The sequence below is a fragment of the Hylobates moloch genome, unplaced genomic scaffold (assembly GCF_009828535.3).
Source record: "Hylobates moloch isolate HMO894 unplaced genomic scaffold, HMol_V3 SCAFFOLD_5, whole genome shotgun sequence".
In the NCBI taxonomy this organism is placed as follows: Eukaryota; Metazoa; Chordata; class Mammalia; order Primates; family Hylobatidae; genus Hylobates; species Hylobates moloch.
Genome location: NW_026652280.1, coordinates 23,673,576 through 23,686,450, shown reverse-complemented (window position 1 = coordinate 23,686,450; position 12,875 = coordinate 23,673,576). Strand labels below are relative to the sequence as shown.

General features: G+C 39.9%; 1 long non-coding RNA gene across 1 annotated transcript in view; it reads right to left on the bottom strand.

Annotated features, from left to right (window-relative positions):
* LOC116468076 (uncharacterized) overlaps positions 1 to 10,699 on the bottom strand; it is a 32,740-nt gene extending 22,041 nt beyond the window's left edge. The window contains exon 1 of the long non-coding RNA XR_004247984.1: positions 10,662 to 10,699. This is a non-coding gene — a long non-coding RNA (uncharacterized LOC116468076). The remainder of the gene's footprint in view (positions 1 to 10,661) is intronic.
* Between the last annotated feature and the right edge of the window lie 2,176 nt (positions 10,700 to 12,875).

The window sequence follows — 12,875 nt, the reverse complement described above, 5'->3', positions numbered from 1 at the left end:
AGGATGTCCAAATATAGAAACTAATTTTATTTTGAGAAGCAATTTTTATTTCTCTGTTGGAAAAAAAAGAAAGTCGAAAAGCCCGGCAATCAGCCAGACTTCCAGCTTTCACTGTTCTCTGTTCATTTTCCTTTATAGGTAGCAGTTTTAGCATTCAAAATTTAAAAATATGCCAGAAGAACACATATTTACAGTGCTGTCTCCGAACGCATGCTTTGAAAATCACCTATAACGGTAACACCCTGTCACTGGAGAATTGTCAACATACTAGCTAGTTTAGGCCATAATCTCTCTAGCCAATGCAATTTGCTAAAGTAAATTAAAATTATTCTCTTTTTCCATTAAATTTCACTCTCCCAACCTCACCAAAAAATCTGTTTTTGAAGCACAAAACTAAATGCTTATGACAAATGTAATTAAAATAATATAAGAATTAATGAGATATATGAAAAAGTGATGTCTGTATTTTATTTTTCATGCAAGCAGATTGATATGCATTACCCACTTTGTTAAAAACATTTATCTAGTAACTATAACATGAGTTTGACTTGATTTTTTTTTTAATTTAATGTCCTTACTAACAGGTAATTTCTTTGTTCACCCAGGATAGAAGAATGCAACTGAATTATGTTCTTGAATAAATTGCCTTCTGAAATTCAACTACTTCTTTTGGAAAGTAGCAATATCTTCAAATTAACCTCAGTTAACACGAATGGACTAAAAAAATTGTTCAAGAATTTATGTAGTTCAAAAATTGTCAGATTTGTGGAAATGAATAATGTGTTTGGATTTTTGGAAGACCTTTACAAATTTTGAACCTCCTGCAGTTCCATTTGGTGTAAAGAATTATACTGTAAACAAGGGGCTCCATCTGTACTTTTGAAATAACTATTCAGTTTTCCATTTCAGTGCTCAGACAAATTGACACGACAAACTGAAAAGCAGAAGTTAGTGTTCAAAGAAGTTCAAGAGTAAACATTTAGTCAACTCGTCTGCTCAGATTGAGAGAGATTTGGTGCACAGGAATCCACAATTCTGAATGTAGGTTCTAGAATGGCAAGGAAGACTGTCAGGGAGTGGACTTTCCAGTTGCCCCAGGTCACATCTAAAATATGAATCTACCTGCAGGGCCCTCACATTTCTAGGTATTTTATATACATTTTGCTACACTTAGGAATGAGAAGAAATGTTTGTATTAAAACTTTATTTACTAACTTTAGCTTTTTTTCTGCCCCTCTCACTGCTGACTTCAGGCTACTATTTGGTCTCCATATTTGGCTAAGGGGATAAGAAATCACATTTCTAGGAAGGAGACCAAGGTGATAACAGCTGTCGGGAACTTCTTCCATAGAACCCAGCAAGGGAAGTTATAGAATGCTGTTTGAGTCATTATTTCAATTCAGCTCAACAGGAAATTACAGATCACCAATGCATAAGGTTTTATGCTAGGTGCTCTGTGATCTGCTTATAGCAGGGGCTGTCATGTTTAAACCAAAATTTAGGTAAATATAAATGGAGACGGAGGAGAGCAATAAGTCCAGACTCCCAGAGAACATTTGGTGCATGTCATTCTCCTGATCTCAACATTTTTCCCCAAGTGCTTTCTATTCAGTCCTGTTGCTCCAGGATTTGGGGTCCAGTCCCAGTTTCTCTTACCATGCCCAAGAGTCATGCATGCCCCAGTCAGACATGCATTCTCATTGAGTCTGCATGAAGCCTTGCACATCCTCTGTGAGACCACTGTCATGCCTCTTGCTTTTCAGTAATGCACTTTCTTCTCATTTCCCATTCTTTACATGCTCTCTCTTTTTGGGCCTAATATAAAGCTTCCATTCTTGGTGCATTCATGCCTGCAGTACTGCATGGTGTGGCTGTACTCTCCTTCCATATCTTACAGCACCTATGGTCTCTACCATTAATTTGGCATACACCACGCATACCCTGGCATTGTGATCTATCTTGTAATGTGTCTATTTTTCTCTCCAGTGAGATCATGTGTCCTCTGAGAAATCAAAATGTCTCTTTGTTCCCTTTGGCCTGAGTACATAGTAGGCTTTCAAGGACATTTGGCTGATTTAACGATGAAGCATTGTGTGGGAGTCTGTGAAATTGGATAAGTTAACATGGTACATTCCCATGGCAGTTAATCTGTGCAGATTTGTGTTGGATTAAATTCACCAAACTTAGATAAGACTCTTTCTGCTACTGACTGGTGCAGTATTATTTCTTCCAGATGAAAAGACAACTAAATTTAAACCTCTCTAAAGTGTGGAATGCAATTGAAAGCAACTTAAATTCTGAAAACGTTTTATTTATTACAGGAATACTATTAAATTTCTGAGGTTGTCCCTCTCAGTGGAACATTTAATAATTTCTTTAACAGTTAGATTATCTCCACTCAGTGTCCTAAAAGAGATATCAAGGAAACTCCGGATGAGGATAAGGGAGGGGAAGTAGCATTGAATCCATGTTCTCTGGCATTTCATTATCCCTGACAACCCTGCAAGGTGGATGGAATTATCTTCATTGTATGCATGAAAAATAAAAAATTCAGTTGTTAAATTAATTGTCCAAGGTACACAGAGACAATTCAAACCTCTCTGTTTTTTATGTCTCTTGTCTTATACTATCACTGTTGCAATAAGGAAGCCTGCACTGTTTTGATAACTGGGTCAATGTCTCGTCAAAACTCCTCATTTTGTTCCAACAGGAACATTGCCAGCACTTTCCCCCATGTGTGGCGCTGTGGCATTTCTACAAATTTGGGATGTGGGAGTGATTCTGCTGCAAGGCAAATGTGGTTTAGCTCATCATAAGCCCTTTAGGTAGAAGGCTTCAGAGTCTTCCTCAGTTATGTTTTTCCCCTTGACCAAAGCTTGCAGCTCTACGCTGTAATCTGATAGGTTCCTTGGTTCTATGTGAGGGGCCATTAAGTCTGAGGGCATGGAACATCAAGACAAGTATCCTAGAGAGGGTCAGGATGATCACTAATGAAGAGCTTGCAAGTGAAGCTGCAGCAGGCAAAGTTGGACCAGAGAGACCTTTGGTCCATATTTCGCATTGGAACCATCAGTGCTCATCTATCACACCTCTTATGGGTAGCAGTGCTCTTGTAGTTTGGCTGTGGTCATCTTATGGTTTCTGTTTGTTTTGATCATGTTTTGCTTTCATAGGCCTCCCTAGAGTGGACTTGATTCTCCACTTCCCTTTCCTTTCTCTTTTCTCTGATCCGTACAAAGCTACCTTTGTTTATGTTCTAAGTGGCTCTTCATTTTTTCATTTACCAGCTCTGTTGATGCCCTGTCAACTCTGCTAGACTTGCTGTGGTAATCTCACAAGATGGCTGCCACAATTCTTCCTCTCCTTCTATGCATATGACACTTCTCTCCTTACAAATAAAGCCTAGATACCTTCCCCTGAAATCTGGCCTGGCCTTGCGACTTGCTTTAGTCAATAGAATATGAAAGAAGTGGTACTGGACTAGTTCTGATCTCAGCTGTCAAGAGGTCTGGAGGCTTCCACTTTCTTTCTTGGAAGCCAGCTGTATGTAAAAACTCTAACTACCTCGAGACCACCATGTTGTAAAAAGGCCTGGCTAGCCACTTGGAGAGACCTTGTGGGAAGAGAAAGAGAAATAGAAACTCAGCTGGCCCCTGTTGTTTCAGCCATCACAGCTGAGGCACCAGACGGCTGAGTGAAGGAGCCATCTTGGATCTCCCAGCAACCATCATGGGGAGCAAAGCAACCACTCAGCTAGGCCTAGAATAGATTACAAAATTGGAGAAATAATTTTTTCGTTGTTTTAAGCCACTGAGTTTTGGAGTGTTTTGTTATGCAGCAGTAAATAATTGAAACAGTTGTTTAAAGCATGCATCCGTAATCCACTGTGATATTCTAGAGCTGTGTGCTACAGTATGGTATTAGCCAAATGTGGTTGCTTAAATTTAAATTAATTAAAATTAAACAAACGTAAAAATGCAGTGTCTCAGTATCTCTAGCCACATATGAGGTGCTCATTAGCCCTTGTTTTGGAAAGCACATATAAAACTTTTCCATCATGAAAGAAAGTTCTGTTGGATCATAGTCATTTTACATTTTCTGGAACTATATGTTACTTATTTACCAAGAAATATCAATCTTAGGAAATTAGTTCAGTGAAGCACAAGGCTTTTGTAAGGAGTAGAGACAGCTCCTCTGGCACAGGTGCACAGGTGCCAGGCTAGGTGTCAAATATCAGGCCAAGACGGTCTACCTTTAGCCTGTAGGCAGTGGGAGCCACTGAAGGTTTTTAAAAGAGGGAGATGACCTCAGCTTCTAAATATGTTCTGTGGGAAGGTGAATCTCGTGCAACATAAATTTACCTGGGTACTACACCAAAAGGGCCTCTGTTAATCCTGTTAGTCATTTGTTTATCCAAACACCACTTATTGTCAACTGTTGTCTATTTCTTCAATTATAATTTAAACTCACCCTCCTGGGGGTAGGGTAGGAATAGAATCAAGCCCATTTTCTGTCAATGGAATAATTTGGCAACTCATTACATCTTGACTTAATAGAATTGGCATAAAACACAACAAAAATCGTAGTGCTGTTTAAAATATTACAGTTTTCCACAACATCACTGATAAAGGTACATTATTTACATCTTCTCTAACTATGCCAATAAAAATACAAATCTCAAAGTTTTTTTGCTGGGGGCTATCTCATTATTGTTTTTAACATGAAGTAAAATAAATGTTCCTTATCTGTGTTGAAACTAAATCACAAACAACCTGGTCACATATCAACAAAAGAACATAAAATAATTATATTGAATATACATATTATTATAACTAAAAGAAAAGTCATGTTTGATTGGTTTTGTAGTAATTCTCTTTTTGTAGAATGTTACATTAATCAGCTTATCTCAATTAAAACCAAATAGATCTCTAATAGCATAAACAGTAGGCCTCCTTCAATATATCTGTTTACTATTTTAAAAATAATAGTGCAACAGGGGGCTGGAAAGCTTTTGGCTTCTTCACTTTGAAGGTGCAGATGTAGATCTTGGTATTGGTTCATTCACTGGTGAGTGAGGTGACCATGGACAGGTTCCATCACCTATTAGATATGTCTATAGGAGGACCCCAAGGTCCCTTCAGCACTGCGTTCATCGATTCTACACTTTCTTATAAGCTCTTCTAGCTTTAGCTACTGAAAAAAAAGATTCTTTTGACTTAAGATGTTACCAAAGTACAAAAAACACGACAACTCTGCTCTTCCTCCCATTGGGACCTGATTCTTTGCTCCTCAAATTAAAAAAAAAAAAAATTCAGGACTGAGTATGAAGACCTACTTGTTCCTAAAGTTTACCCCACCATGGTTAGTTCTGGAATGGTTAAAAGGAAAGAAAAAATAGAACATTTCTGTCTCAAAAAATATTTTTCTCTCTCTGACTCCCTGCCGTGCTCTCATTTTAATGTGTTGGAGGCTAGGTCATTTTCGTTTTTTCCCCCAGATCTTCATGATTGCAGCTACCATATTTATGTAGAGTATCTGCAGAGAATTCTCTCCCACACAGCTAAGAAGAATTTTTGTTCTCAAAGCCATTTGTTGAAGTAACCATATGGATACTTCTCCCTCCTGTTATTCTGGTCTTGGGACTTTTTCTTATTTGCATTCATCCTTGCTGCCTTCATTCCATCCATACACTCATTCATTAGTCCATAAGACACACATGAATTATAGACCTATCCTCATGACACTTCTGTAGGGCTATGAGAAATGAAAGATCACCCAGAAGTATCCTCTCCTGAATAGGGCTGTAAGGTATCTGGGAAGTTTTCCAAGTTTTAACTTTGGAGGTGTAGATGCAGATCCTGGTGTTGGCTTGTCCAGCATAAGTTTTGTGTCTTTGGACAGGTTACATCTCCTGTAAGATATGTGAAAGCTGTTGGCAGAAGAGTGGAGATTTTCTTGCCCTAGAAGGAGAGGAGCCCAAGAACAGCCCACAAGGGGCTCTCCCTCAGCTCAATGCACTGATTTTGGGTGAGTGTGGGAGTGACAAGGGGCAAATTAGTTCCCTGCCTGAACCCTCTTTACTCATTGTACCTTGTCCTTATTTCCATAGGCACCAGGATTCTTTTTGTATTTCTGCCACGTTCCTTTTATCTTGCTTCATCTGTGGCTACTAGAAAAACAGGCATCCTTCATTGCTTTCAGACATATATCATCTATATGTATATCTATCAGCTATATGCATAATGCATCATGTAAAAAATAACTATGTTGAAAGTAGGACGCAATAGATCTACAGAACTGAGTAAATCTCATACATTAGAATATTTTCTTTGCAGTGACTTATAAATCACAATGATCTCAAATATTCAGTGGAAATATCAACAAGTCTGATAGAGCTATTTGAACATGGAAGTCAAATTAAATATTCTAATTGTTAATTGGTAATATTTGCCGGGCACTTGCTACATGCCAGATATAATGCTAATAGCATGATAGGCATTATCTTATTTAATCCTCTTGACAAGCCTAGGAGGTAGGTATCATTATCATCCACGTTTCAAACAGAGAAATTGCTATTCAGTAACATAACCAAGTTCTTATTGCTAAAGGCAGGCTGAGCCAAGAGTGAAACCCAGTCAGGGTGGGTCCACAGTTTCTCTCTTAGCCATCTTGTTTCTTTGATCCATTAAAAGCAAGCAAGCAAGCAAACAAACAAACAAAAAGCTTCTCTGTCATCTCCTGCTCTCCACCCCTAAGAGGCAACATTAAGACTCAGGTTTATGGAGAACCATGCATATGCCCAAAAGATCCATCATGATTGTCAGCACAGAATGCTTTCATTCTGACTAGATGCTCATAGAACAAGTCCTTGGAGGGCCATATGAGACCTTGATTCGGGTGTAAGCTCAACCACTGACCAGCTTCGTGACCATCTCTGACTGAATGAGCCAAATGACTGCTTTTGTTTCCTCTCTTTATGTTTCATTTTCCTTCACATTTTTCAGCTTGCTGTCTTGAAAAGTTGTGACTTGATATATGCAGCCTCCTCTTTCTCATAGATTCTCTCTGTCTAGCCAGACTCTAAGCTCCTGCAGGCAGGAACTGTCTCTTGTGAGATCTGCACCAGCACCTAGTGTTGGAGAGCTGGAGTGAACTAAACTGTTTCGAGATAGTTAATATCTTTTATTTTCTCCATCAATACCTGTCATGAGCATACCTCCCTCTCAGATGAAGAAAGAATTTTGGAGATAAACAATAATTAGTAGATCCCCATCAAGAGTTAGCAGAGGAAATCCAAACAGTAAACAAACAAAACAGCAAAAGTAATTAAGAGTTGTCAGGCAAGTATCAGGAAGAGGTTGCAGGCCCTGCTGGATGGACAAAGCTGGTCAGAGGCTGGAAGGAGCTCACAGCTTAGGGAGATGGAGTGTATGAGTGGGGAAGGAGAAGTGTCACCCTAGAAATGGGCACATGAGGACAGATGTTGGTGCTTTCATTTGAAAACATTTATTTATCACACCTTATATGTCACTAATATGGTTTGGCTGCATCCCATCCCCCAACCAAAATCTCATCTTGAATTCCCATGTGTGTGGGAGGGACCCAGTGGGAGGTAATTGAATCATGGGGGCAGGTCTTTCCCATGCTGTTCTCATGATAGTGAATAAGTCTTACAACATCTGATGGTTTTAAAAACAGGAGTTCCCCTGCACAGGCTCTCTCTCTCTGCCTGCTGCCATCCATGTAAGATGTGACTTGCTCCTCCTTGCCTTCTGCCATGATTGTGAGGCCTCCTCAGCCATGTGGAACTGTAAGTCTGTTAAACCTGTTTCTTTTGTAAATTGCTCAGTCTCATGGTAATTCTTTTGTAAATTGCCCAGTCTTTATAAAAAAATGTGAAAACGGATTAATACAGTCATGTACTGAGCTACAAGGATAAATAAGACACAGCCTGGTTTTCTGAGGGCTTACATCTGGTAGGGAAGAGAGAGATGTAAGTAAATAAAATCAATCAATCAGTAAGATCAATAAAATAAAGAGGGTACAGATTAATCTGGAGACACAAATGAGTGATCTGCCTCATGGTAGAGGTCATGCCCAAAAAGCCTTATGCAAACAGAGGCCTGAGGTTTTCACCTGGGTAAGAACAGGAGGGCATTCCAGTACCACATGAACCTAGGAAGCTGGCTGGCACAGATACTTGGCTGCAGGGACTTGCAGAGTTGGTTTCAGCTAGAGTACCATATGCTGTTGGTGGAGATCACAAAGATTGGGATGGGGGTATTTATGGGTTCCATATGTCAGTCCATAGGTCAAGAAGAGCAGACAGAAAAGAAGGAATTTGGCAAAATTATACAGATACTCTTTCATTGCATCAAAACTTGTCGCTTCTTTTTTTCCTTAATTTCAGTAACAACAAGCATTTATGGGGCATTTCCTGTATGTTGCACACTGTGCTTAGCTCTGCACATGCAGTAAGGGTTGTTTTGCAACCTACTCTATAGTTGGAAGCTGGGGAGGATTCGAGGAAGGTGACACTACCTTGTAAACCAAAGGACCTGAAAATCTGTATGCAAAGACAAGAGCACATGCAAGAAATAACTAGACAATGCTATAAGAAACTATAGGGTTAACTGCTGCTGTATTCTGAAAGTAGCAAGGTGAGTAGGGGTACTTTGCCTCTGCAAAGGGACATCTTTGCAACTTAACATAGTTTTCATCTCTAAACACTGGGTTGCTTTATGGGGCCTGAAGCAACATGGAGATTTGCTTAATGAACATACTGCAGACACAAGAGCTAAATGGTATTTGTTAGGGTTACTCGTCCCTCCTATATAAGTAAGTAAACACGTGCTGATGCCAGAGGGTTCAAGGATGAATGAAGTCTAGAAACTGATAGGACATAAATAGTTAACAGTAAAACCTTGGGCCCTCTCTGAACCTTTCAAGGCAGCCAGTAAATTGAAAGCAGCAGCGAGAAAACAGAGCCACTTCTGCACACCCATGGAAACAGTCAAGCTGCCACAATTTGCACAAGGTGCAAGTAACAGATCAGCCTTCCGGAGGACCCGGTACACGCTGCACATTGCGGTGGTCTCACCTCAGTCACAGAGCCTCTGCCTCACAGCTGGGCTGAAGGAATTAGCTTGCACACCAGAATATTAATGTCAGCATCTTTTATCACATGGGTTGGAGATTTGCAACCATTTGAAAAAACCACCAACTCTGCTTGTGATTATCTGTGATTTAGAGAAAGGGGCAAAGTTATCATTTAAAAAAAAGTCTGTCATCAAATGTGTTGATGGCAGCCTCTGTATGAGAAAATGTCACTAAAAGCACTTGGAATGCTTTCTTACTTATAAGCTATCATAACAATGTAAAATTAAACAAACCAAAAACTAAAAACCACCCAAAATTCTAGAAGGTGCTTTAAAAAGAGAATGAAAGGGATGCTTCACCACTTCCACCCACCCCCCACAAATCCAACTGGCTATGAATTGGATATCAATGTAGATTAGACAGAGACACATCATAAAATATTTTTGGATTGTGTGCTGCTATTTGGTATATGTTGCCTATCTTGTTAGGATTGGGTAACAGTCCAAACAGGAAGACTCAGGGAAAGGTGGGGAGTAATGGTATAGGGTTAAACTGGGGGTAAATTAGGACTCAGGACTCACTTCCCGCCTTGCTTCCCACCATGGTCAGGACTCAGGGCAGCAGAAACCAACAAAGTCCAACAGAGAGAAGCCAACTTTGAAACTGGACAAGGTCTTCTTCAGGCATGAAATATCTCCTACATTTAGGACATAGATAATTAAGAACCCAGGCTCAGGTCTCTCAAGTTCTTACTTTTCTGTCACCAAATCCCAAAGTCAAAGCAATTTCTCCCTATACTTCACAGATGCTGTCCAAGGTTGCATCAAGGTCAACAAGAAACATGCTCTCTGTCTTCTGGCAGTGACCATTGTGAGAAAGCAGGATGTTCTCATCATACACTCAGTGATGGTAAAAGTCTGTGACAATAAAACCTATTACAACACAACTATCGTGGAATTTTTTTTTTTTTTTTTTTTTTGAGGCGGAGTCTCACTCTGTTGCCAGGCTGTAGTGTAGTGGCACAATCTCGGCTCACTGCAGCCTCTGCCTCCCGGGCTGAAACGATTCTCCCGCCTCAGCCTCCTGAGTAGCTGGGACTACAGGCCTGTGCCACCACACCCCGCTAATTTTTGTATTTTTCATAGAGACGGGGTTTCACCATGTTGGCCAGGATGGTCTCAATCTCTTGATCTTGTGATCCGCCTGCCTTGGCCTCCCAAAGTGCTGGGATTACAGGCATGAGCCACCACGCCCAGCCTGCAATTTTCTTTAAAAAAAAAGACTTGAAAATAAAATTCCACTACAATTTGTCTCACATGAATAATTTTTGTCTTAAGATCTTAACCTAGATAAATCATTTCCTTAAATACTTCATAAAGTGAGATGTTTAGTGCCTATCATGGTATATGTCTTAATTGAATCCCTCTCCAACTGCCTTTGGCCTCTTTAGGGATCTCTGCTCTCTCTTGTTACTCATGTTTTTTTAATATACTAATAACCGAAGCTATGTTCTGCCTTACCTCACCTGACACTGGAGAATGCCTGCATCAGCACATACTCACTTTTTGCCCATCCACAAAAGACAGCAGCTCTGTACACTGCAATTCCCTGTGATGTGCTCAAATTACAGGCTGTGACACTTTAAGAGGCGTAATCAACCCTAGTCTCATAATGACACACCATTGTGGGTTGGCATTGTGGTTGAGAACTCTTCCCTGCCTGATCTTCCACCATGTCCCTCGATATTCATTAGCCAAATGTAAACTGAGCGTCTATTGTACACTCAATGGCAGGCACTAGATGATATTCATCTCCATGCTGGTAACATGGTAACATGGAGTCAAATAATATCTAGTGCCCACCATCAGAGAGTGTTAGGTAAAGACAGGCACAGAAACAGTTGATCTTAGTGTCATGGTAGTGACATGCACAAATGTTATACAGTGTATGCTGTAATGCCTGGTTGAAAAGCTTCTCTGTAGAGATAATGGGACTCTGCTGATCTGGCTGTCGAAATGTTCCTGGATCCTTTTGCTCTTCCTCATCCTTCCCTTTCACCTTGTATAGCCCAGTCCCAAAATTTACTGAGTCAAATTGTTTTCTGTCTTTAAACTCCAAATTCCACCCATCGCTCTGGACAGTTGACACATCTTATACTTTGCTAAACAATTCCAAGACTCCCTACCAAGATCCCATGCCTTTCCTTCTCTCTATACCCAATAATCTCTTGGACTTCAGCTATCTTCATATCCTTCATGCCTCCATGGTAGGACATCTGCTCTTTCCAAGGCTAATTCCTACTGATTTCATTGAGTTCTGCCTCCATCTCTAAAAGTCACTGTTTAACTAACTCCCATCTCTCCAGTGTTGTCAATCAGTCTCTCTCTGTCACATATGCGGAGGGTTTTTTAAAACAATGATTTAGATTTTTTCTTCCCATCTTACTATGGCAGGTGCATATTATGCCTCTTAAAGTCTCCCAATGTTGTGCCCATACATGCATTTTTTTTTTTTTTTTTTTTTGAGACGGAGTCGCGCTCTGTCGCCCAGGCTGGAGTGCAGTGGCGTGATCTCGGCTCACCGCAAGCTCCACCTCCCGGGTTCACGCCATTCTCCTGCCTCAGCCTCCTGAGTAGCTGGGACTACAGACACCCGCCACCACGCCTGGCTAATTTTTTTGCATTTTTTAGTAGAGACGGGGTTTCACCGTGGTCTCAATCTCCTGACCTCGTGATCCGCCCGCCTCGGCCTCCCAAAGTGCTGGGATTACAAGCGTGAGCCACCGCGCCCGGCTCATACATGCATATTTTTTAAGGAAAAGATGAATAAATGAATTCCATACACTACCTGTAGTTACATAATAATGGTCTAGTGGTGATATAGTAAATAGTGTATAAATTTGAGGCTCAGTATTTTATTCTACACATCATCTAAATGACCTTAGAAAAGTTACTTGAATTTTCTCTGCCACAATTTCCTCATCTGCGCAATAGGGATAATGACATTTATCTCACAGATACATCCATGAAGATCAACTGAGATGATAGATCTAAATTACTTGACAGTCTTTTTGTCACAGAGCAAATTCCCATAAATGCTAGTTCCTGCTACTTGGATTTCAGGAAATAATAGTTCACATAGACTAAATAAAGGCCAAAGTTATAGTAGTTATAAAGCAGTTATAGAAACTACTCTGGCTAAAGTATCATATTTGTTTAAGATATTAGAGCAATACTGGCGAACACATAAGTGACCAATTTACACAGAGATATATCATTTTAGTATATATTCAATGAAGTAACATATTTTATAATACATTCTTTTGTCTGGGGATTCTTTTGTAGAAGGAGGCAGAGTGAATGATTGAAGCACATTGTTGTTTAATTGAAAATACTACTTTCACCTTATGCAAAACAGAGGAATATTAAATCACTACCTTCAAAAAATGTAAATTCCAGGTCAGTAGCGTCATTTGGGGACAATTGACGCTTTATAGATCTGGATAAAGAGGAGGTGTCTACTCCTATTTCCAGGAACAATAACATTTCTAAAAGACTGCCATAAGCTGTTATCTGCAAAATTTCATCAATGTGGGACTTTGTCCATAGGATAAAAGTAGACTCTTGTTCTCTCTGTTAAGGTGATAACCAAAAAACAGTAGGCCCATATGAAAAGGAGGCATATTTAACATCTTAACAAAGTACAAGGTTTTTAAGCAAAGGGCATTATATATATTTTCATAAAACAACATATTTGCAATGGTAGCATAGGCAGGC